Source organism: Pleurodeles waltl, chromosome 2_1, assembly GCF_031143425.1.
Source record: "Pleurodeles waltl isolate 20211129_DDA chromosome 2_1, aPleWal1.hap1.20221129, whole genome shotgun sequence".
Lineage (NCBI taxonomy): Eukaryota > Metazoa > Chordata > Amphibia > Caudata > Salamandridae > Pleurodeles > Pleurodeles waltl.
The window spans coordinates 723558214-723581663 of record NC_090438.1 but is presented as its reverse complement, the minus strand read 5'-3'; positions in this window follow the sequence as shown (position 1 = coordinate 723581663).

Sequence of the window (23450 nt, the reverse complement as noted above, 5' to 3'; positions counted from 1 at the left end):
GACTTAGGCCACACTCTAGAGCTGCCCAGTGGATTCCCACAAATTTGGAGGAGATAAAAAAGTTTTTGGGTTTGACTTTTTTGATGGGGTTGATAAGGAAGCTGTCACTGGCTTCTTATTGGTCTACTAGTCCCTTGATGGCAACAGCTATATTTCCAGCGACCATGAGTCGTAATCGGTATTTGCTTCTTCTTAGGATGCTGCATTTTGTTGACAATGCATTAGCCTTGCCACGAGATCACCCAGATTCTGACCGTCTTTTTAAGATTAGGCCTGTCCTTGATCATTTTGTAGATCGTTTTTCGGAGGTCTATGTTCCAGGCAAAGAGTTAAGTGTGGATGAGTTTTTGGTCCTCTTCAAGGGTCGTTTGGTTTTTAGGCAGTACATTCCTAGCAAAAGGGCACGATATGGAATTAAATTGTATATGCTGTCTGAAAGTAGGACAGGATATGTGTATAGTTTCCGTGTGTACACTGGTAGGGATTCCAATATTGACCCCCCTGGTTGTCCTCCCACTTTTGGAGTTACTGAGAAAATTGTGTGGGATCTTGGTAGACGACTGTTCAACAAAGGTCACCATTTGTATGTAGATAACTTCTACACTGGTGTGCAATTGTTCAAGGAATTGTTTAGAGTGGACACAGTTGCTTGTGGCACAATCCGTTCTAACCGGAAAGGCTATCCAAGGGAGCTTGTCTGTAAAAAACTTGAGAGGGGACAGTGCTGTGCCTTGCGGAACGAGGAGCTGCTAGCTTTGAAATTTTCAGACAAGAGGGATGTCTACATGCTAAGTACCATCCATGATGAGAGTACTTCCCCTGTGACTGTTTGGGGTCAGGTTGCTGAAGTGCGCAAACCTGTGTGCATTTTAGATTATAATAAGCACATGGGAGGTGTAGATAGAGTTGACCAGAGGTTGGAACCTTATACTGCTATTCGTAAGTCTTACGTTTGGTATAAGAAGTTAGCACTTCACCTCTTCCACTTAGCAACCTTCAATGCTTTTATTGTGTTTAGGGATAGGTCTCCAGAGTCAAAGATGACATTTGTGAAATTTCAGGAGTCAGTGATAGAGAGCCTTATTGTAGTGGAACAGGCCAGAGTTCCTAGAGAAGCAGTGGTTGAGGATGTGGCTAGATTGAAAGATCGCCACTTTGCTGAGCACATTCCTCCCACACCCAAAAAAGACTTTCCAGCTGAGAAATGTAGAGTGTGTTTTCAAAGAGGTATCCAGAGGGAGACTCGAATGTACTGCCCAGATTGTCCTTCAAAGCCTGGGCTGTGTGTCGGTGCTTGTTTTAAGAATTACCACACCCAGAAGAATTTCTGGGAACAACCATGAGTGTAAACTCATGTCTGTTTTGTATTTTCATGTGTTTAGTTTCATGGTTAGCATTTCTGTCATGTTCTTAGTTAGAGCTTTTGTGTTTGTAGTTTTGTAATTCTTTCTACTTAGTTAGGGGTTCCTCTGTTTAAAAAAAAAAAAAAAATGATGCCATTGTGTGTGGAGTGGGGCTTGGCTGAGAGTGTACATATTGACTTGCTGTTGGCTACTGCAACACACTGCCAGGCAAACACCAGTCCACACACTCCCATCAGCTGGTGTGATTGTTGTATCAGGCATGTGGGCGTATGTAAGTGATGGGCCGTTGAGTGGCGCTGTCTGTCGATGTGAGTGTTGTAATGTGCTGGGCCCGTGGCTGGCGGTGTGAATGGCCTTGTGTGTGTCATGTATGAAAGTTGTGTGAATGGACTGTAAAGTGGTTGGTGCCTTGTCGCGGCTTTACAGCTCACGAGCTGTGAGTCATTGGTTCAGTTTTTTGCCTTTCAGTTAATAACAGTGCATTTCATTTTTGTGAAAGCTCTTGTTAGTAAAATTTGATCCACTGAACCATCACTCACCCTCGTGCCAAATCCAACCAGTATGTGTGGTAAAAATGACAAAACCTGCTCCGCTGTAATCAGGCGTCACAGCACACCTGTGACACGCTAGGTGCCTCAGGTGGGACCCCGATGATGAAGCATGCCACCAACTTGGTTGGTGGGTGAGGGGTCTTTTTCACATAACCTAAGTGTGTTTCCTTTCAAAATGTTAGTGTTTGGCACATCACGGACGTATGTGGGCACATCAAAACGATATATTACAAAACTACCTGTGTTTGGGGGGGAGAGGGCACCTATGTTTTTGGTCCTGTGTGCGGCCTTCATCTAGGGAAACCTACCAAACCCAGACATTTTTTAAAAATAGACACCCCAAGGAGTGCAGGGAGGTGTGGCTCGTGTGGATCCCCCAACATTTTCTTACCCAGACTCCTCTGTAAACCTCAAAATGTGCTTTAAAAAGCATATTTTCCTGACTTTTCTTCGTAGGATCACCACTCCAGCACAAAATTCCTACTCCCCAGTGTTCCCCTCAGTCTCCCAAGTAAAATGACACCTCACTTATGTGGGTCCCCAAAGCAGAGTCAGTCTAAAGATGTATAAAAGAATATGTCCTTATAAACTCGCTGTGCTATCCCCTCTATCTCTACAAGTTTTGGGCCTTATTCTGTTGCAGGCACCTGGCCCACCCACACAAGTGAGGTATCATTTTTATCGGGAGACTTGGGGGAACGTTGGATGGATGGAAATTAGTGGCTCCACTCAGATTCCAGAACTTTCTGCCACAGAAATGTGAGGAACATGTGTTTTTTTATCCAAATTTTGAGGTTTGCAAAGGATTCTGGGTAACAGAACCTGGTCCGAGCCACACAAGTCACTGCATCTTGGATTGCCCTAGGTCTCTAGTTTTCAGAAATGCACAGGTTTGGTAGGTTTCCCTAGGTGCCGGCTGAGCTAGAGGCCAAAATCTACAGGTAGGCACTGTTTTTCAATGAAAAAATGTGATGTGTCCACGTTGTGTTTTGCAGCGTCTCCTGTCGCGGGCGCTAGGTCTACCCACACAAGTGAGGTATCATTTTTATCGGGAGATGTGGGGGAACGCTGGGTGGAAGGAAAATTGTGGCTCCTCTCAGATTCCAGAACTTTCTGCCACAGAAATGTGAGGAACATGTGTTTTTTTAGCCAAATTTTGAGGTTTGCAAAGGATTCTGGGTAACAGAACCTGCTCCGAGCCACACAAGTCACCCCATCCTGGATTCCCCTAGGTCTCTAGTTTTCAGAAATGCACAGGTTTGGTAGGTTTCCCTAGGTGGCGGCTGAGCTACAGGCCAAAATCTACAGGTAGGCACTTTGCAAAAAACACCCTTGTTTTCCTTCACAAATTTGGATGTGTCCACGTTGCGCTTTGGGGCGTTTCCTGTCGCGGGCGCTAGGCCCACCCACACAAGTGAGGTATCATTTTTATCGGGAGACGTGGGGGAACGCTGGGTGGAAGAAAATTCGTGGCTCCTCTCAGATTCCAGAACTTTCTGCCACAGAAATGTGAGGAACATGTGTTTTTTTAGCCAAATTTTGAGGTTTGCAAAGGATTCTGGGTAACAGAACCTGGTCCGAGCCACACAAGTCACCCCATCTTGGATTCCCCTAGGTCTCTAGTTTTCAGAAATGCACAGGTTTGGTAGGTTTCCCTAGGTGGCGGCTGAGCTACAGGCCAAAATCTACATGTAGGCACTTTGCAAAAAACACCTCTGTTTTCCTTCACAAATTTGGATGTGTCCACGTTGCGCTTTGGGGCGTTTTCTGTCGCGGGCGCTAGGCCTACCCGCACAAGTGAGGTATCATTTTTATCGGGAGACGTGGGGGAACGCTGGGTGGAAGGAAATTTGTGGCTCCTCTCTGATTCCAGAACTTTCTGCCACAGAAATGTGAGGAACATGTGTTTTTTTAGCCAAATTTTGAGGTTTGCAAAGGATTCTGGGTAACAGAACCTGGTCCGAGCCACACAAGTCACCCCATCTTGGATTCCCCTAGGTCTCTAGTTTTCAGAAATGCACAGGTTTGGTAGGTTTCCCTAGGTGGCGGCTGAGCTAAAGGCCAAAATCTACAGGTAGGCACTTTGCAAAAAACACCTCTGTTTTCCTTCACAAATTTGGATGTGTCCACATTGCGCTTTGGGGCGTTTTCTGTCGCGGGCGCTAGGCCTACCGACACAAGTGAGGTATCATTTTTATCGGGAGACATGGGGGAACGCTGGGTGGAAGGAAATTTGTGGCTCCTCTCAGATTCCAGAACTTTCTGCCACAGAAATGTTAGGAACATGTGTTTTTTGTTAGCGAAATTTTGAGGTTTGCAAAGGATTCTGGGTAACAGAACCTGGTCCGAGCCACACAAGTCACCCCATCTTGGATTCCCCTAGGTCTCTAGTTTTCAGAAATGCACAGGTTTGGTACTTTTCCCTAGGTGGCGGCTCAGCTACAACCCAAAATCTACAGGTAGGCACTTTGCAAAAAACACCTCTGTTTTCCTTCACAAATTTGGATGTGTCCATGTTGCGCTTTGGGGCTTTTCCTGTCGTGGGAACTAGGCCTACCCACACATGTGAGGTATCATTTTTATCGGGAGACGTGGGGGAACGCTGGGTGGAAGGAAATTTGTGGCTCCTCTCAGATTCCAGAACTTTCTGCCACAGAAATGTGAGGAACATGTGTTTTCTTAGCCAAATTTTGAGGTTTGCAAAGGATTCTGGGTAACAGAACCTGGTCCGAGCCACACAAGTCACCCCATCTTGGATTCCCCTTGGTCTCTAGTTTTCAGAAATGCACAGCTTTGGTAGGTTTCCCTAGGTGGCGGCTGAGCTACAAGCCAAAATCTACAGGTAGGCACTTTGCAAAAAACACCTCTGTTTTCCTTCAAAAATTTGGATGTGTCCACGTTGCGCTTTGGGGCGTTTTCTGTCGCGGGCGCTAGGCCTACCCGCACAAGTGAGGTATCATTTTTATCGGGAGACGTGGGGGAACGCTGGGTGGAAGGAAATTTGTGGCTCCTCTCAGATTCCAGAACTTTCTGCCACAGAAATGTGAGGAACAAGTGGTTTTTTAGCCAAATTTTGAGGTTTGCAAAGGATTCTGGGTAACAGAACCTGGTCCGAGCCACACAAGTCACCCCATCTTGGATTCCCCTAGGTCTCTAGTTTTCAGAAATGCACAGGTGTGGTAGGTTTCCCTAAGTGGCGGCTGAGCTAAAGGCCAAAATCTACAGGTAGGCACTTTGCAAAAAACACCTCTGTTTTCCTTCACAAATTTGGATGTGTCCACGTTGCGCTTTGGGGCTTTTCCTGTCGCGGGCGCTAGGCCTACCCACACAAGTGAGGTATCATTTTTATCGGGAGACGTGGGGGAACGCTGGATGGAAGGAAATTTGTGGCTCCTCTCAGATTCCAGAACTTTCTGCCACAGAAATGTGAGGAACATGTGTTTTTTTAGCCAAATTTTAAGGTTTGCAAAGGATTCTGGGTAACAGAACGTGGTCCGAGCCACACAAGTCACCCCATCTTGGATTCCCCTAGGTCTCTAGTTTTCAGAAATGCACAGGTTTGGTAGGTTTCCCTAGGTGGCGGCTGAGCTACAAGCCAAAATCTACAGGTAGGCACTTTGCAAAAAACACCTCTGTTTTCCTTCAGAAATTTGGATGTGTCCACGTTGCGCTTTGGGGCGTTTTCTGTCGCGGGCGCTAGGCCTACCCACACAAGTGAGGTATCATTTTTATCGGGAGACGTGGGGGAACGCTGGGTGGAAGGAAATTTGTGGCTCCTCTCAGATTCCAGAACTTTCTGCCACAGAAATGTTAGGAACATGTGTTTTTTTAGCCAAATTTTGAGGTTTGCAAAGGATTCTGGGTAACAGAACCTGGTCCGAGCCACACAAGTCACCCCATCTTGGATTCCCCTAGGTCTCTAGTTTTCAGAAATGCACAGGTTTGGTAGGTTTCCCTAGGTGGCGGCTGAGCTACAGGCCAAAATCTACAGGTAGGCACTTTGCAAAAAACACCTCTGTTTTCCTTCACAAATTTGGATGTGTCCACGTTGCGCTTTGGGGCGTTTTCTGTCGCGGGCGCTAGGCCTACCCACACAAGTGAGGTATCATTTTTATCGGGAGATGTGGGGGAACGCTGGGTGGAAGGAAATTTGTGGCTCCTCTCAGATTCCAGAACTTTCTGCCACAGAAATGTTAGGAACATGTGTTTTTTTAGCCAAATTTTGAGGTTTGCAAAGGATTCTGGGTAACAGAACCTGGTCCGAGCCACACAAGTCACCCCATCTTGGATTCCCCTAGGTCTCTAGTTTTCAGAAATGCACAGGTTTGGTAGGTTTCCCTAGGTGGCGGCTGAGCTACAGGCTAAAAACAGCTCTGTTTTCTGTGATGTGTCCACGTTGTGTTTTGGGGCATATCCTGTCGCGGGCGCTAGGCCTACCCACACAAGTGAGGTATCATTTTTATCGGGACACTTGGGGGAACATAGAATAGCAAAACAAGTGTTATTGCCCCTTGTCTTTCTCTAAATTTTTCCCTTCCAAATGTAAGACAGTGTGTAAAAAAGACGTCTATTTGAGAAATGCCCTGTAATTCACATGCTAGTATGGACACCCCGGAATTCAGAGATGTGCAAATAACCACTGCTTCTCAACATCTTATCTTGTGCCCATTTTGGAAATACAAAGGTTTTCTTGATAGCTATTTTTTACTCTTTATATTTCAGCAAATGAATTGCTGTATACCCGGCATAGATTGAAAACCCACTGCAGGGTGCAGGTCATTTATTGGCTCTGGGTACCTGGAGTTCTTGATGAACCTATAAGCCCTATATATCCCCACAACCAGAAGAGTCCAGCAGACGTAACGGTATATTGCTTTCAAAAATCTGACATTGCTGGAAAAAGTTACAGAGTAAAACGTAGAGAAAAATTTATGTTTTTTTCACCTCAATTTCAATATATATTTTTTTCAGTTGTTATTTTCTGTAGGAAACCCTTGTAGGATCTACACAAATTACCCCTTGCTGAATTCAGAATTTTGTCTACGTTTTAGAAATGTTGCGGTTTCTGGGATCCAGCGTTGGTTTCATGCCCATTTCTGTCACTGACTGGAAGGAGGCTGAAAGCACAAAAAATCGTAAAAAGGGAGTATGTCCCAGTAAAATGCCAAAATTGTGTTGAAAAATTGGGTTTTCTGATTCAAGTCTGCCTGTTCCTGAAAGCTGGGAACCTGGTGATTTTATCACCGCAAACCCTTTGTTGATGCCCTTTTCAGGGAAAAAACCACAAGCCTTCTTCTGCAGCCCATTTTTCCCATTTTTTTAAAAAAACCGAAATTTTCACTGTTTTTTGGCTAATTTCTTGGCCTCCTTCTGGGGAACCCACAAAGTCTGGGTACCTCTAGAATCCCTAGGATGTTGGAAAAAAAGGACGCAAATTTGGCGTGGGTAGCTTATGTGAACAAAATGTTATGAGGGCCTTAGTGCGAACTGCTCCAAATAGCCAAAAAAAGGCTCGCCACAGGAGGGGGAAAAGGCCTGGCAGCGAAGGGGTTAAATAACTCTAACTATAACAGCTGTGTACTGTTAATCATTATCATTTATTTAAAATAAGTTCTCAAATAACACAACAAACACAATAATACACAGCCCAAACAGGTAAAAAGCACTACATAAGAAAATTATACATAATTATACCTAATTGCAAAATAATAAAAGATAAACAGACACAATAAAATAAGTAAATGTGACAACAAATGAATGATTGAAAAGTAGCATTACACATTACTTTGTAGCTTAAGTCCTCTTTAGGCAATATGACATTCACAAACAAGACATACTCCATCAAACATTTGTTGAAAATAATGTCTAAATATGATAAACTAAAAATACAAATATAATGCAAACAGTATGACCATATTAAATCCACGGAATCCCTCAGAAACCCGAAAAATGTTAAAAATCCAAACACCACTTCAGACAAACTGAAGAAAAGACACATAAAATAGGTAGTTGGTTCTTCATAACAAAAAATAAGAATTGAAAGCCACACCGTCTAACTTCAAACTTCGTATTTGGGAAGCATTTGGGATTACTTTGACTTTGCGGAGTTAGGTTTTTTTGTAACTCTTTATTAAAGAGTTTAAAGCAGGGGAAACATATTACAACAAACAGTGGACACATTGGTTCTCAAGGAGGGTGTTGGTGGTGCACAGGTACCGCAATACTTGTCTATTATGCACATCGATTAATTGCAAAAGTGGAAAAAAACTGAAAATGAAGCCCAATGGTTTGTGTAAAAACATAACATAACATAACATGTCATACCAATCCATGCAGGCCCTAGAGAGCATCAGACTTATTTGAAATACTCCAAGGGAGAGTACCAGTATTTAATAGTTATACAGGTCTCCAGTGGTTACGGATCATCTCCCAGGGGCAATGACAAAGGCATTGGCTCCCAGGCTAGCCCTACAGTGCAGAAGATCTTCTCTTGTTGATGTAATCATAGGAAGCACCACTTTTCTTGCACCCCCCCCCAAAGCTACCATGTGTGCGCTGTATCAAAGTTATGGCACACCATGGCAATAGTTAGGAAACTAACATTATCATTTTTTGCGCTAGTATGGAGCTTTGCAGGATTAGCGTAAAAAATTATGATGCTAATCCTGCAAAGCCCATTAAGGCAGATTGTAAACAATGGTGTGCCTCCTTTTAATGCCTGCTCCGAGCAGGAGTTAAGAGTCCTGAAATAAATGATGTAAAGAAATCTCTTAGATTTCTCTGCACCATTTCCCCCCCACCCCCCCTCCGAATGGGGGAACGCAGCCTTTGCATGCAATATGCCTGGAGCAGGCATAATGTAGCGCAAAGGGTTCCAAAGTGGTGCAATGCATGCACATACCAATAGTACTAGATGCGGAGTAGTATTTTAGTGTTCCACAAAGGGAAGGCCTAGGCCGCCACATTTTCTGTGAGCAATAAGATTGGCAATCACCAGTCTTGGTTTCATGTCACCCAATATAAATTATACCCTTATCTACTGTCCTCAGTAGCGTCAGGGGTGTCAACAGCAGGAGCATTTCCGGTACATAGGCAAAATCTTGGGAACACCACCCTTTCACAGCCTATGTTCTGCCCCACAGTGACGGATTCAATTGTGACCATTTAGTATAACTGAGTCTGGCTCAATCTATGAGTGGTTTGAGGTGGTCAAGGAAAATGTGCTCCAACCCTTTGTTAATAAATATCCGTATGTGCTTGAAGTGTGATGATGTCCACTGGAATTGATAGCCTCCAATGGCCACCTAAGTCATTACTCCTGACAAAGGGAGGGCTTCAATTTTTTCTCAATTGACCCTTTATTGAGCTATCACTGAAAAATTAGACATTAGGAATGTAGTGAGAGCATTAATCATCAGTAGAATGTCATCCGCATACAGGTATATGGCTGAGGAGCCTCCAGGCATGTGAATTCCCACAATCTCCCACGACTGATGTAAAGCTGCAGGTAAAAGTTCTAAGGTTAGGGGAAAGAGTAGGGGGCACAGCGAATAATCCTGCCATGTGCCCCTGTTGACCAAGATGGTATCAGAAGTAAAACCTGTGCAAAGGAAGATACATATAGCTATTGGACGTTGGTAATGAAGTCATAACCAAAACTGAATTTGTGAACTGTTGCAAAGAGGTAGGCTCATTCTATGTGGTCAGAGGCCTTCTCAGCGTTGAGCAACAGGGCCAGTTCATCCTCCAGTAGGTCTTCAGCTAGCCACAGGGAGTGGACAATTGTACAGAGATGGTTCCAAGATGATGTCTTCAAAGTTAGATTTTATATTCCTACTCACGTAAGCACATTGGTAAAAGCATTAGATTTTGGGCAGTGGGATTTCCTATTCCCTCTCTAAGTTTAGCCAGATTTGAGAAAGTATTGGACTTTGGGGAGGGTTAGATTTACTATTCCCATTCCACACTAAGTCATATTGGGAAGAATGCTGAACTTTGGGGATGCTCGATTTGCTATTCCCACTCCAAACCTACCAACTTTGGAGAAAGTGTTTCACTTTGGGAGGGTTTCACTAACTAGTCCCTGTCCAAACATAAACACATTATGGAAACCACATTTGGGAAGTGCTGGCCTTTGGGGCAGGGGTGGGGTTAGAAATACTACTTCCACTCCATACTTAGCCAAACTGGGAAAATGTATGACTATGGTGGGGGCAGTGGTATATTTAATATTTCCTCTCAAAATCTAACCACTTTGGTGAAAGTGTTTGTCTTTAGGCTGTAGTGGAGGGTTAGATTTACTATTCCCACTCCAAACTAAGCCACACTGGCGAAAATGTTGGGCTTTTGGGGCAAGGGTTTTAGATTTGGTATTCCCACTCCACACATAGCCATATTGTGGAAAGTTTGATATTTTTGTGAGGGGAACATTAGGTGTAATATTCATATTTCAAGTAAAAGGTTTGGGATATTTTAATTTACTATTCCTATTTCAAACTTAACCAGATTGTGGAAAGTCTTACATTTTGGTGCAGGAATATATATATACTGTTTCAATTGAAAACTTACTGACTTTCTTAAAAATATTGAATGTTGCTGTGTTTTATTTAGCAAACACATTCTATTATATCTCACAAAACTCAATGTTATAGTTTAACAAAAACAAAATAACAACAGTACCACTTTAAATCTAGTGATAATTTTAAATTATATAAGTTACATTTAAATGAAACCTTTTTACACTTTAAAAAAAAGTATAACTAAACATATATTTAACAATAAACATTACTTTACCAAATTAAAAACTTTTAAATACAAATAATAATTTAAAAACATTGAAAAAAGACAATTACATTTTTTTTTAATAACAAATAATTAAAAAACATAAGGATTTGCATATAAAATATTGGTTAACATAGCATTTATTAGAATGTAACAAGAAACATTAAAAATATGTCCCACCCAATTCCTCTACAAACCGTACAACCCACTCTTAAAATATTTATTTAAAAAATAACATAAAAACGCAGGCAAACTTTCACAAATTGTACAATCATTTAAATAATAATTGTTAACATAGAATAAACAATATTTAAACAACAATATTTAAAAACTCAGTATTAACCGTCAAATTTAGAAAAAATAATTATCCTTACCTGCGCTAAAATATCCCTCAAGTTACATGACATGATGCTATTAGTGCAAGGACTTTAAATAAAGTCAATGTTTGTGAAACAATTTTAAGGCCGAACACTAAAAATTAGGTAGTTTCTGAATAAGACACCGCAAGGTAGTTCTACTATGCCCCCTCACCCTCCCTGGAGCCAGATGTACCACAGAATCAGACCTTGGGCTGCATAAAAGTGAACTGCTCAATTGCGGTGCAAAAATACAATGACTGCTCTTTGGCTCCAACACATCCTTCCCCTGCTTTTGGACGTCCTGCCTTGGGACAACCAGTATCATGAAAAAAGTGATGAAGTGTTGTTCAGTATCATCAAAAGATGTACATTTACAAGCTCCAGGCCCTACACAGCAATGGGAAAAGGCTCTTTAAAAGCACTTTTTTTTTCTCCAGGGTGAGAAGCTGCCAACGTTTTTTTTTTTTTTGTTAAAGTGAAAGGTAGACGGCAATGATACTTTGCACATCCTCAAAATGTGGATTTTTTTTAATCAATTTATTACTAGTGATGACCCTCTGGGTCTATATTCTCACTTCTTGACTTCTGATGAACCTTTTTAGGATGCCTGAGAGGTAAAAGAGAGATAGAACCTCCCTTTTGAATCAATTAACAGTATTACCTATTTGGTCACATTAAATCCAGAAGACGGAGGATAAGGTCAAAGGTTTAGTACAAATTAAGGACCAAAGTAATTTAAATGAATCCCAGAAACATACTATATGAGTACTAAATAACCAAAGGTGAAGTAAAGAGTCAAATGGGATTATATTATACAAGCCATAGGCATACATGAATTTCACTTGAGACAATACAAAAAATAAGAAACAAAATCTGATGATAAGTATATAAATTTCTGTCTTTTTTCCTAATCACTGGAGAAATTAAATTAATCTAAGGGGCACATTTGTACTCTGCTTGTGCTGAAATAGTGTAATTGTTTTTTACACTATTTCAGAGCAAACTTACCTCCATATTTATATTTTTACGCTAGGCTCGTCTAGCGTCAAAAATTTTAAGTTAACATAATGTTTTGCCTGTAGAAAACTAACTTGCGTCAATTAGATGCAAGGAAGGCGTCCCCGGGCAAAAAATTACTCTAAGGCCCGAGCGCCTTATTTATCCTCCCATGCAAAAATCACACACGGGAGGAGGAGGGCCTTAAATAATGGCACTAAGCCTGCTTAGCGCCATTATTTAACACCTGGGTCAGGGCAGGCATTAGGAAAACTGTGGGTTAATTTCCATGGTCGTAGACCATGGAAACAGCCCACAGGTGCCCTTCCCTGCCCCCAGAGACACCCCCACCCACCCGCACCCACACCTGGAGGACACCTAAGGATGGGGGACCCATCCCAGGTAAGTCCAGGTAGGTATTTTTCTTTTTTTTTTCAAGGTTCCATTGGGGGGGCTAACTTTACTTAGACAGGAGTCATGTCCATGGGGGTTGTGCATCAAAGAATGATGCTAGTCAGGTTAGAGTCATTTTTCTGACTCTAACCAGACTAGCGCCATTCTTTGATGCACAATCGCCTGTTTCCCCTAGGCCTCCCACACCCGTTTAGCGTCATTTATTTTGAAGCTAATCAGGCCTTACCACCGGCTAGCGTCAATCCTTAAATATGACGCCCGATTGGCTCTCTGGAATGGTGTTAGCCAGTGGTAAACTTTTTCACGCAAAACTGCGTTTGCGTAGTTTTGCGTGAAAAAGTATAAATTAGGGCCTAAATATCCTAAACTAAAGTAAAGGGATATTCTAATTAAGTCTCAGGAAATATAAGAAAGTGTCAGCATAACAGGAACCCAAGTAGAAGTTCTGATAGAGAGGTTTTGTCTAGCCTAAAGCCACACAAAGGAATAAAGAGGTCTGTACCCCTCCAAGTCTCAAGGTAATCTGCTCTTGTCTTTTTAGGTGAATATCGATTAAACCTACAGAACCTTCTTCTTTGCCCAGTTGAAATTGATGACTCAACTCAAGTTCTCATCCCACAAATCAAACATCAGGATGACCTTGACTGCTTCTCAGTGTCTTGTACACAAACAGTTTGTTAGTGCTCCTTGTCCTTGCCAAAGTATCCTCTCAGACCACACTATCTCTAATACAAAATATGCTTTTCATTAACTGTAGACTCTCACTTGCAAAGAAAGAAGAAAAGCTCCACGTTAAAGGTTAAGCACTAAAGACCAAGGGCCAAATTTAAGAAGCCTCTTGCGCCACCTTGCTCCACATTAACATAATTTTCTAATGCTAATGTGGCGATAGGTTATCAAAAACACTGGGCCTTATTTACAAAGTGGCGCAATGCACACATTGTGCCACTTTGTAAACCCTTGTGTCACATTATGCCTGCATAAAACATAATGTGCAAGAGGGGAGTTAGGTGTTAGGAGGCCCAGAAAATGGCGCAGTGGAATCTATGAGATTCCACAGCACCATTTCTAGCGTAATTTTTAACGCGGTATAAGGCAGGTGTTAAAATGAGGCTCCCATTGTTTTCAATGGGCCTCCTTTCACTTTGCAGGATTAGCATCAATATTTTTGGCTCTAATCCGGCAAAGCACCAAACTAGCGTTAACATTTTTGATGCTAGTTCCCTAACGTTCGCCCACATGGTGGCATTTGTGGGATGCGATGAGGTGCACTTTTCATAAATATGCCCCTAAATGTTTCAAGCTTTTGGTTATGCTAACTTCATAAAACATTCAATGCCCATTTGAAATGCATGATTATAAATACATTTGCAATTATAAAGAAAAACAGAATTTATAAATGAAACGTATTTAGATGCAATTTCACCATAATATTGAAATCAGATTATATGATTAAAAATGTTAAAAAGTACTACAGTTCAGCATGTTAAAATCAAACATTAGATTAAACATATACATGAACTACTAATTTTATACTGTAAATTCACCTTCAATAATGTGATTTAGATGCTCCACTTTACATTAGTAACGTTAAGGCACACAATATATGTATTGTTGATTATATTATGTCACTCCCATGATGCAGGATGGTACAACCAAAATTATGCACCAGCACTAGTAGATCTGTTATGGCGAATGAATAATATCTTTAGGGTGTACAATATAAAAGGTCTGAAAACTAAAAAAGGTGGAAAAGGGGTTGTAATTATTGACTGTTTTGCTGGATTTCCATCTTACTACCGCTGTCTGGTAAAACACAAAATAAGACACAGAGGCAATGCGTGGGATAAAAGTAATGGCACTGAAGTGAGTAAGCTCTCAAACTAAGTCCCTCATTACAACATTGGCGGTAACTACTGCCTACGGCCACGGCGATGGCCACCAACATACCGCCATCGTGGCTATCAGCTGTCTACGCATATCATGGTCGTCGCCGGTATACCGCCAGAATGCTGGCGGATCACCGCCGACAGTCATGGCAGTGGACGGCGGTAAGGCGGCACTGCTGACAGGAGCACCGCCATGCCAGCAATACACCGCCGACCATATCATGAGCAATGATACAGCCTGCCAGTGTTTTGCTGGCAGACGCTGCTCCTGGCAGCAGCGCCGCAGACCGTCTCCAGCTGGAGGACCCCTGCAAGCAGGTAAGTCAGGTTCTCTGACTGGAGAGGGGGCTGGGGGGTGTTGTGTGTATGTGGGGGTGCATGTGTATGTTTTGGAATGCGTGCATGTGGGTGCAAGTCGCGGTGGATGCATGCGTGAATGAGTGATTGTGAGTGTTGTGTGTTGTGAATGCATGTGTGTGACAAGGTATGTTGGTATGTGCTGCGGTGTGTGGGTATGTATGTGTGCATGCGTGGGTGGTGGTGGGTATGCTTGTGTGCATGTGTGTATATGGGTGCGGGTGTATATATGTGCAGGCGGGCAGGAGAGGGACGGGGAGGGGAGGGGAGGACTCTGGGGTGGGGGAGGGGGGCGGGGAGCCCCCTATCATTGCCAGGGAAGTGATTCCCTGGCACTTATAGTGCCTACTGCCATGGTTTTTGTGGCGGTAAGTTTGGCACAAAAACCATGGCAGAAGGCTGGGTCATAATCCCGAGAGTGGGATTGTGGCGGCTGGAGACCGAAGTATCCAGCCTAGCGGCCATTACCCAAATCCCTTTTTTTTTTTACCGCCGGCCTGTTGGCGGTATTAACGCTGCTTTAACACTGACCACTAGGGTTCTAAAGAGGGCCTAAAGAGGGTGTGGAGGTCACCCTTAAATATCTCCAAGCTACTTCAGAAGGGACCTGGACAAACCCCTTTTAGATCTTAATATGGTAAAGAAGGTAAGGTTCAACAAAAGACTTTCAAGTGTTCTTCTACTTCAAAGTATGCAAAGCTGAACCACCCGTCTGGGTACAAACCTCTGAAAATACAATCTCATCAGGATACTTTCAGGAGAGTTTGGGTCATTATGACTGTGGACATTATTCTTCGGTTGGTGGAGCAAACAAACTAAAGCCACCCCCCCCCCCCACCCCCCATCCCCAGGTGAAAAATGTACTTCCAGAGGGTCGAAAACTTGGTCACTCGACAATCGAACAAGATTTGGTGCTCTTTTCTTCGAGAACCTCAAGGTATCACTGTTTTTAAAAAACGACATCTCGTTCGCATAAAAATCCCCTCTAACATTAAGTATTTTAAGAGAATTGGAACTGAAGTAAATTAGTCAATCCCTACATTTGACTAATAATGAGCACAGCGCAGAGGACGTGTAACACGGACACCTTTACCTCGAGGTAGTAGAGCGTAGTAGGGTTTTGGAATATTTCCTTTTAATGCACAGAAGGCACGATTCCGGGTGGCTTGGCCAGTAAGATGGTGGGCGTGGGCATATTGTTTATTGGCTGCTGTGCTACCTCGATATTGCCAAAAGTTTTGCATCATCTCATTAACATGCACAAACTGGATCACTTTCTGCCGCGACTCACTAGGCCGAGCAAATTCAGATTACCCACACATCTAGCATCTAGAATCTAAAAATTGTGTTCATATTTTCGTCCCACTGAAAAGCATTATGAAACTTCACGCAACTGACCACATTTGTTGTAAAATTCGTTGGAGTTAAGATTTAACAGATGATCCTTTGTAAGTGCATGCTAAAAATGTAAATGTACTCAAAAGGATAATGAGATGTTACTCAGATGGAAGATGTGATGCCAACTCTGATGGTGTTTTCAAACACCCACACTGTTTGTGCAAGAAAGAGATCTACAGACATTGGATGTTATTTTTTTAACTGCCTGTCTCTACCAGTAGCTGGCTAGGAAACCTGAGCACGACATTTCTGAGCCATGGAGGTTGACGCGGTCCCGTTTCAAAGAGCGATCAACTGCCTGTGAGAACATTCACGAGAGCAAACAAAAGAACTGGCTGCGTAGGTGGATGTTCGCATTGCACACATTACCTGTAAACTTCTTTTAGTGAGCAGTAAAAACAGCGAATTGTTTCTTTTTAAAGATGGGGAGAAAGAATTCTTAACAATCGGTGAATGAAATGCATGGTGCAAACAAAGCAAAATCAATGAAAGCTGTTCATAACTAACATTTTTTTAAATAAAAAAAACTAAGAAACATAGATCTGTGATTTTAAAAGGTGTGTGTAGGGATTTGGGTTACTGGTTCAGTGTGGTGAAATCCTACTCAATCAGCAACCACAATATATTTTAGGGTAAAACAGAAGCAAACTCCAAAGTAATCTCTGCTTCAGCCTTTGGTAGCTTGTCACAAACCAGTGAGGCTTAACTTGAAGGCAACGTTTAAAGGATGAATGCAGCACTTCAAACAGTAATAGAGTGAAACCACAACCCAAGAAAAATCTCACACCAATTTTAGAAAAATAGAGTAAAAGTTAATGTATTATTTGAGGCCGAAATGAAAATAAATCCAATCAGTAATACTGGAGCTATGCAGATTCAAAGATTTAATTAAAATAGTGCCCAGAAGCAAAAAGCACCAAGTGTGTTTATCTGCTCATACCACACTGGTACAAAGTCACAAATTCGGATTGGCCACAATGGAGCGTGGGCTGCATACAAGGACTGAGTTAGGCTGACTAGACAAAGGCCCTAATTTATATTTTTTGGTGCAAAACTGCCCTAACACAGTTTTGCACCAAAAAGTTTAGCGGCGGCTTGCACCATTTCTGTGCAACAGCCGGGCACTATGGCCCGTATTTATACTCCGTTTGCGCCGAATTAGCGTCGTTTTTTTCGACGCAAATTCGGCGCAAAACTAACGCCATATTTATACTTTGGCGTTAGACGCGTCTAGCGCCAAAGTATGGGCAAATAGCGTCATTTTTTTGCGTGAACGCCTTCCTTACGTTAATGAGATGCAAGGAAGGCGTTCCCGTCTAAAAAAATGACGGCGACGCAAATGCGTCGTATTTACACTCCGGGGCAAAAATCACGCCCGGGAGGTGGCGGGTCAAAAAACCCCGCATTTGCGCCACTATTTAACGCCTGGGTCAGGGTAGGCGTTAAGGGGCCTGTGGGCTCAAAATGAGCCCACAGGTGCCCTCCCCTGCCCCCAGGGACCCCCCCTGCCACCCCTGCCCACCCCAGGAGGACACCCAAGGATGGAGGGACCCACCCCAGGGACATTCAGGTAAGTTCAGGTAAGTATAATTTTTTATATTTTTTAATTTTTTTTGGGTGGCATAGGGGGGCCTTATTTGTGCCCCCCTACATGCCACTATGCCCAATGACCATGACCAGGGGACATAAGTCCCCTGGGCATGGCCATTGGGCAAGGGGGCATGACTCCTGTCTTTACTAAGACAGGAGTCATTTAAATGGCGTCTGGGCGTCGAAAATAATGGCGCAAATCGGGTTGAGGCGCTTTATTAGCCTCAACCTGACTTGCCCCATTTTAAGATGCCCTAACGCCATTTTCCCCCTACGCCGGCGCTGCCTGGTCTACGTGGTTTTTTTCCACGCACACCAGGCAGCGCCGGTCTGCTAGCGCCGGCTAACGCCATTCCATAAATACGGCGCCCGCATGGCGCTTCAGAATGGCGTTAGACGGCGCTAAATTTTTTGACGCTAAACTGCGTTAGCGCAGTTTAGCGTCAAAAAGTATAAATATGGGCCTATATTTATGGAATGGTGCAAGCCAGTGCAAAGGGTAGGCTAGCGTGAAAAAAAAAGACGTTAGTCGGGTGGGACTGGCGGTATGGAAGAAGGGGGTTTTGCACCAAAAAATGACGTTAGGCAGGTTAGAATAAAAAAAAATGACTCTAACCTGCCTGGAGTCATTTTCTGATGCGATACCATCCATACCACATGACTCCTGTCTTTGAAAAGACAGGAGTCATGCCCACCACCCCAATGACCAGGGTCCCCCGGGCATGGCCATTGCACCCAGTGCCATGTAAGGGGCCCACTTCAGGGCCTCCAATCGCACTTTAAAAAAGAATACCTACCTGTACTTGCCTATAGTTACCTGGGATGGGGTCCCCATCCTCTGCTGTCCCTCTGGTGTGGGTGTCCCTGGGGCCTGGGGAGAACATCTGTGGGTGTATTTCATGGTGTTCCACAATGGAAATAGGCCCACAGGTCCCTAATGCCTGCCCTGACCCAGGTGTTAAAAAATGGGGCAAAGCAAGCTTTGCCCCATTTTTTGACCCCTCCCGTGCACCATTTTTGCACAGGAGTATAAATATGGCGTTAAGGCCAAAGAGCCTTTTTTTTGCATGGGAACGCTTACCTTGCATCTCATTAAGGCAAGGTAGGTTTCCACGTCCAAAAAATGACTTTAACTCCATAAATTTGGAGCTAGATGGGTCTAGCACCAAAGTATAAATATGGAGTTAATTTTGCACCGAATTAGAGTAAAAAAAAGAGACGCTAATTTGGTGCAAACAGACTATAAAAATGCCCCAAAGTATCTTAAATCCCGGTTGCAGTGTTGTGAGATCCCGCATCAAGGAGCATAGCAGTGGTTCCAGGGAGTCTACTGGGCAGCAATGTGAAGTCCTACATTGTGAAAGATGCCATCATTGAGTGGCTTATGATGCAAAGTTCTCTGTCAAAGATGTCTTGCATACCGGTGGTTCTGAACAAGCTATGGAGCTTTGATGTCAAGTTCAGCATTGTCGTTGAGGATGCTGTTGACAAGGGGCTTGCTATGTGAAGGCCTGCATCGGGGATGCATCATGCCACGGTGGTTCTAAGGAGACTGCAGGCTGTGATTCGTGCACTCAGGTGAGACACCACAACACATCCCACCCACATAGAGGTCGACCAGATATTTGGACTCAGTGAAGAGTGCGGTAATCAGATTCAATCAGCATAAACCAATAACATAAATAAAACAAGCAATATTACGCACCAGGACCAATTTGGCCATGGAAACAAGACCCTAAAGTGAATAAAGTTTCAAAGCTTTATTACAAACATAAAGCCAAAATAACATAAATGGTGAGCAAAACTAAGTTATAAACATACCTACAACTCGTAGGCTGACCAAAACATCTAAAGAGATTAAACCTATTAAACATCAATACTATTAAACACTCCAAAAGAAGAACACAAACCAACATAACAGTAATATGCACATCAAAATCAGTTTTCAAAGCAGATGATGATGACATCAGCAATCATCAAACTCAATTTAATAACATTCAGTAATTGAGGCTTGGCCATCCTTATCCCCAGTACTAATTTGAACATGCATGTGTGGGGATGGACTAACACAAAAGACAACAGAAGAGACACAAATAATTTGGAAAATCATCTAAGTATGGTATTTAAATAGAAATATCCACTGGTGTAATAATCTAAGCTGAAAAGGAAACAAGAAAACAGCGTTGCAAATTATACCTTTTCTCATTGAACAGCAGACAGAAAGGATTTGTCGATCAGAGCACTTACAGTGTTGCAGCATCAGAAGACAGCAGCATCAGGGGCAGTGCGGAACACGGGCTGCACATAGGACATGTCAGCAGTTCAGCGTAAAGTGGACATATTAATACTAAAGTGAGTATAGGGGCAACTAGGATCGATGACAAAGGCTTAACCAGGAGGATGGTTCATGAGGATTACCTCTGAACATCACAGGAACAGACAAAGTTAGAGGAATGGTTCAGAGAGGGAGACGAAGAGTACAACTGGATCTCAGGACAGTCATCAGCAAACTCACTTCCCCCAGGGTCAGGGGGCAGATTGACTAAAAAAATCCAAAAGTCTCTTACTAACTAAAAATATGCGAATAATCCTGATTGACCCTGAGGGTAGGCTCATCTTGTGCAGATTGATCAATATCCAATTGGAATTGTGGATGCCCCTCAGGTTTGCAACTATTCTGGATTTTCTTATGGATGGTGTGATGTTGTCTTGATGAGTTCATACAGTTTTGTCAAAATATAACAATTATGACGTTTTTTAAACATGGACCATTTTACTCAAGCTTCTACAGGAAGATTCTAACAATTCTCATTAAGGCAAGGTGGGTTTCCACATCCAAAAAATGACTTTAACTCCATAAATGGATGTACAGAATGCGGGACCAATCAAACATTCACCCCCAGTTACAGATCTGGGTTTAATCCATCAATTTGTTTGCTCATTATGCCACCCCAGTTTGGACCCAGCCATATACAAATCACTCTTGACCCTATTTCCCATGGGAACAGTCCAGCCCGAACTACCAGGCCAGGTTTTCCCTGGACCAGAAACAAGCATTCTGGGACCGGTTTCAGGATATCTCCCTTCATCAGCCAGGCTAGCTTAAATCTAGTGGCACAATGAGCCCGGGACCCACATCTGGGCATACTCGGCGCACTTATGGCAACAAAAGCAAACAAACACAAATGATGAACAGAATGCAAAACCAATGAAACATTCACCCCAGTCACACAGCTGGGTTTAATCTATCAATTATTTTGCTCACCTTTCCACCCTGTTTGGACCCAGCCATATGCAAATCAATCTTGAACACTGCAGCCCGAACTGCCAGGCTAGATCATCCCTGAACCAGAAAGAAACATCCTGGGACTGGTTTCTGGATATCACCTTTCATCAGCCAGGTTAGTTTGAATCCAGAGGCACAGCAAGCAAGAGACCCATCCCTGAACATACCCTAGCCACTTAGGGCACACAAAGCAATATCACAAAATAAAATGATGGGCCAATTGCTGAAACCTTTGAAACAGTCAGCCCCCGTCACAGATCTCGGTTTAATCCATTGTTATTTTGCCTGCCACGTCACCCCAGTTTGGTCACAGCCTTTTGCAAACGAGTCTTGACCATGCTCGCAATGGGAACAGTCCCTCCCGAACTGCTAAGCGAGGTCCTCCCTGGACAGGATTCAAGCATCCTGGGACTGGTTTCAAGGTATCACCCTTCATCATCCAGGATAGTTTGAATCCAGCGGCGCAGCAAGCAGGGAACCCACGTCTGGGCCTACCTTAGCCAATTAGAGCACAAAAGGCATTATTACAAAATAAAATGATGGATAGGGTGTTGGAACTTCGCAAACACTCAACCCCAGTCACAGAGCTGGGTTTAATCCATCATTATTTTGCCTGCCATGTCACCTCAGTGTGGATCCAGCTATATGCAAATCAGTCTTCATCCTGCACCCATTGGACACAGTCCAGCACAAACTGCCAAGCCAAACCCTCCCTGGACACAATTCAAGCATCCTGGGACCAGTTTCAGGGTATCACCCTTCACCAATCAGGCTAGTTAAAATCCAGTGGCGCAACAAGCAAGGAACCCACGTGTGGGCATACCCTAACCACTTAGGGTGCACACAACAATATCACAAAATAAAATGAGGAATGGAGTGTTAAAACTTTTCAAACACTCACCCCTAGTCACAGATCTGGGTTTAATCCACTGTTATTTTTACTGCCACATTACCCCAGTTTGGACCCAACTATATGCAAATCAATCTTGACCTTGTTCCCAATGGGAACAGTCCAGCCAAAACTGCCAAGCCAGGTCCTTCCTTAACAAGATTAAAGCATCTTGGGACTGGTTTCAAGGTATCACCCTCCATCAGCCAGGGTAGTTTGAATCCAGTGGCGCAGCAAGCAAGGGGCCAGCGTCTGGGCTTACCCTAGACACCTAGAGCGCACAAAGCTATATCCCAAAATAAAATGAAGAATAGAGTGTTTAAACCTTTCAAACAGTCACCCCTAGTCACAGATCTGGGTTTAATCCACTGTTATTTTTCCTGCCACATCACCCCAGTTTGGACGCCACTATATGCAAATAAGTCTTGACCCTGCTCCCAATGGGAACAGTACAGCTCGAGCTACCAAGCCAGGTCCTTCTTGGACAGATTCAAGCATCCTGGGACCAGTTTCAGGGTATCACCCTTCATCGGCTGGTCTAATTTCAATCCAGTGACGCAGCGAGCAAGCGACCCACGTCTGGGCATACCCTAGACACTCAGAGTGCACAAAGCAATGTCACAAAATAAAATGATGGATGGAGTACTAAAACTTTTCAAACACTCACCCCTAGTCACAGATCTGGGATTAATCCATCATTATTTTGCATGCCACATCACCCCAGTTTGGACCCAATTATATGCAAACCCTACTCCCAATGGGAATAGTCCAGCCCAAAATGTCAAGCCAGGTCCTTCCTGGACAGGATTCAAGCATCCTGGGACCATTTTTAGGATATCACCCTTCTTCAGCCAGGCTAGTTTGAATCTAGTGCCAAAGCAAGCAAGGGACCCACGTCTGGGTATACCCTAGCCTTAAGGCGCACAAAGCAATATCGCTAGATAAAATGATGGTCAGAGTGTTTAAACTTTTCAAACACTCACCCCCCAGTCACAGATCTGGGTTTAATCCATTGTTATTTTGCCTGCCACATCACCCCAGTTTGGAGTCAGCTCTATGCAAATCAATCTTGACCCTGCTCCCAATGGGAACAGTCTAGCCCAAACTGCCAAGCCATGTCGTCCCTCGACAGGATTCAAGCATCTTGGGACCGGTTTCAGGGTATCACCCTTCATCAGCCAGGCTAGTTTGAATCCAGTGGTGCAGCAAGCAAGGGACACATGTTTGGGGCATAACCTAGCCACTTAAGGTGCACAAAGCAATATCACAAAATAAAATGAAGGACAGAGTGTTAAAACTTTTCAAACACTCACCCCCGGTCACAAATCTGGGCTTAATTGATTGTAATTTTGACTGCCACACTATCCCCGTTTGGACCCAACTATATGCAAATCAGTCTTGCCCTACTCCCAATGGGAACAGTCCAGCCCAAACTGCCAAGCCAGATCGTTCCTGGACTAAATCCGAGCATCCTGAGACCAGTTTCAGGGTATCGACCTTCATCATCCAAGCTAGTTTGAATCCAGTGGAGCAGCAAGCAGGGGACCCACGTCTGGGCATACCCTAGACACTTAGA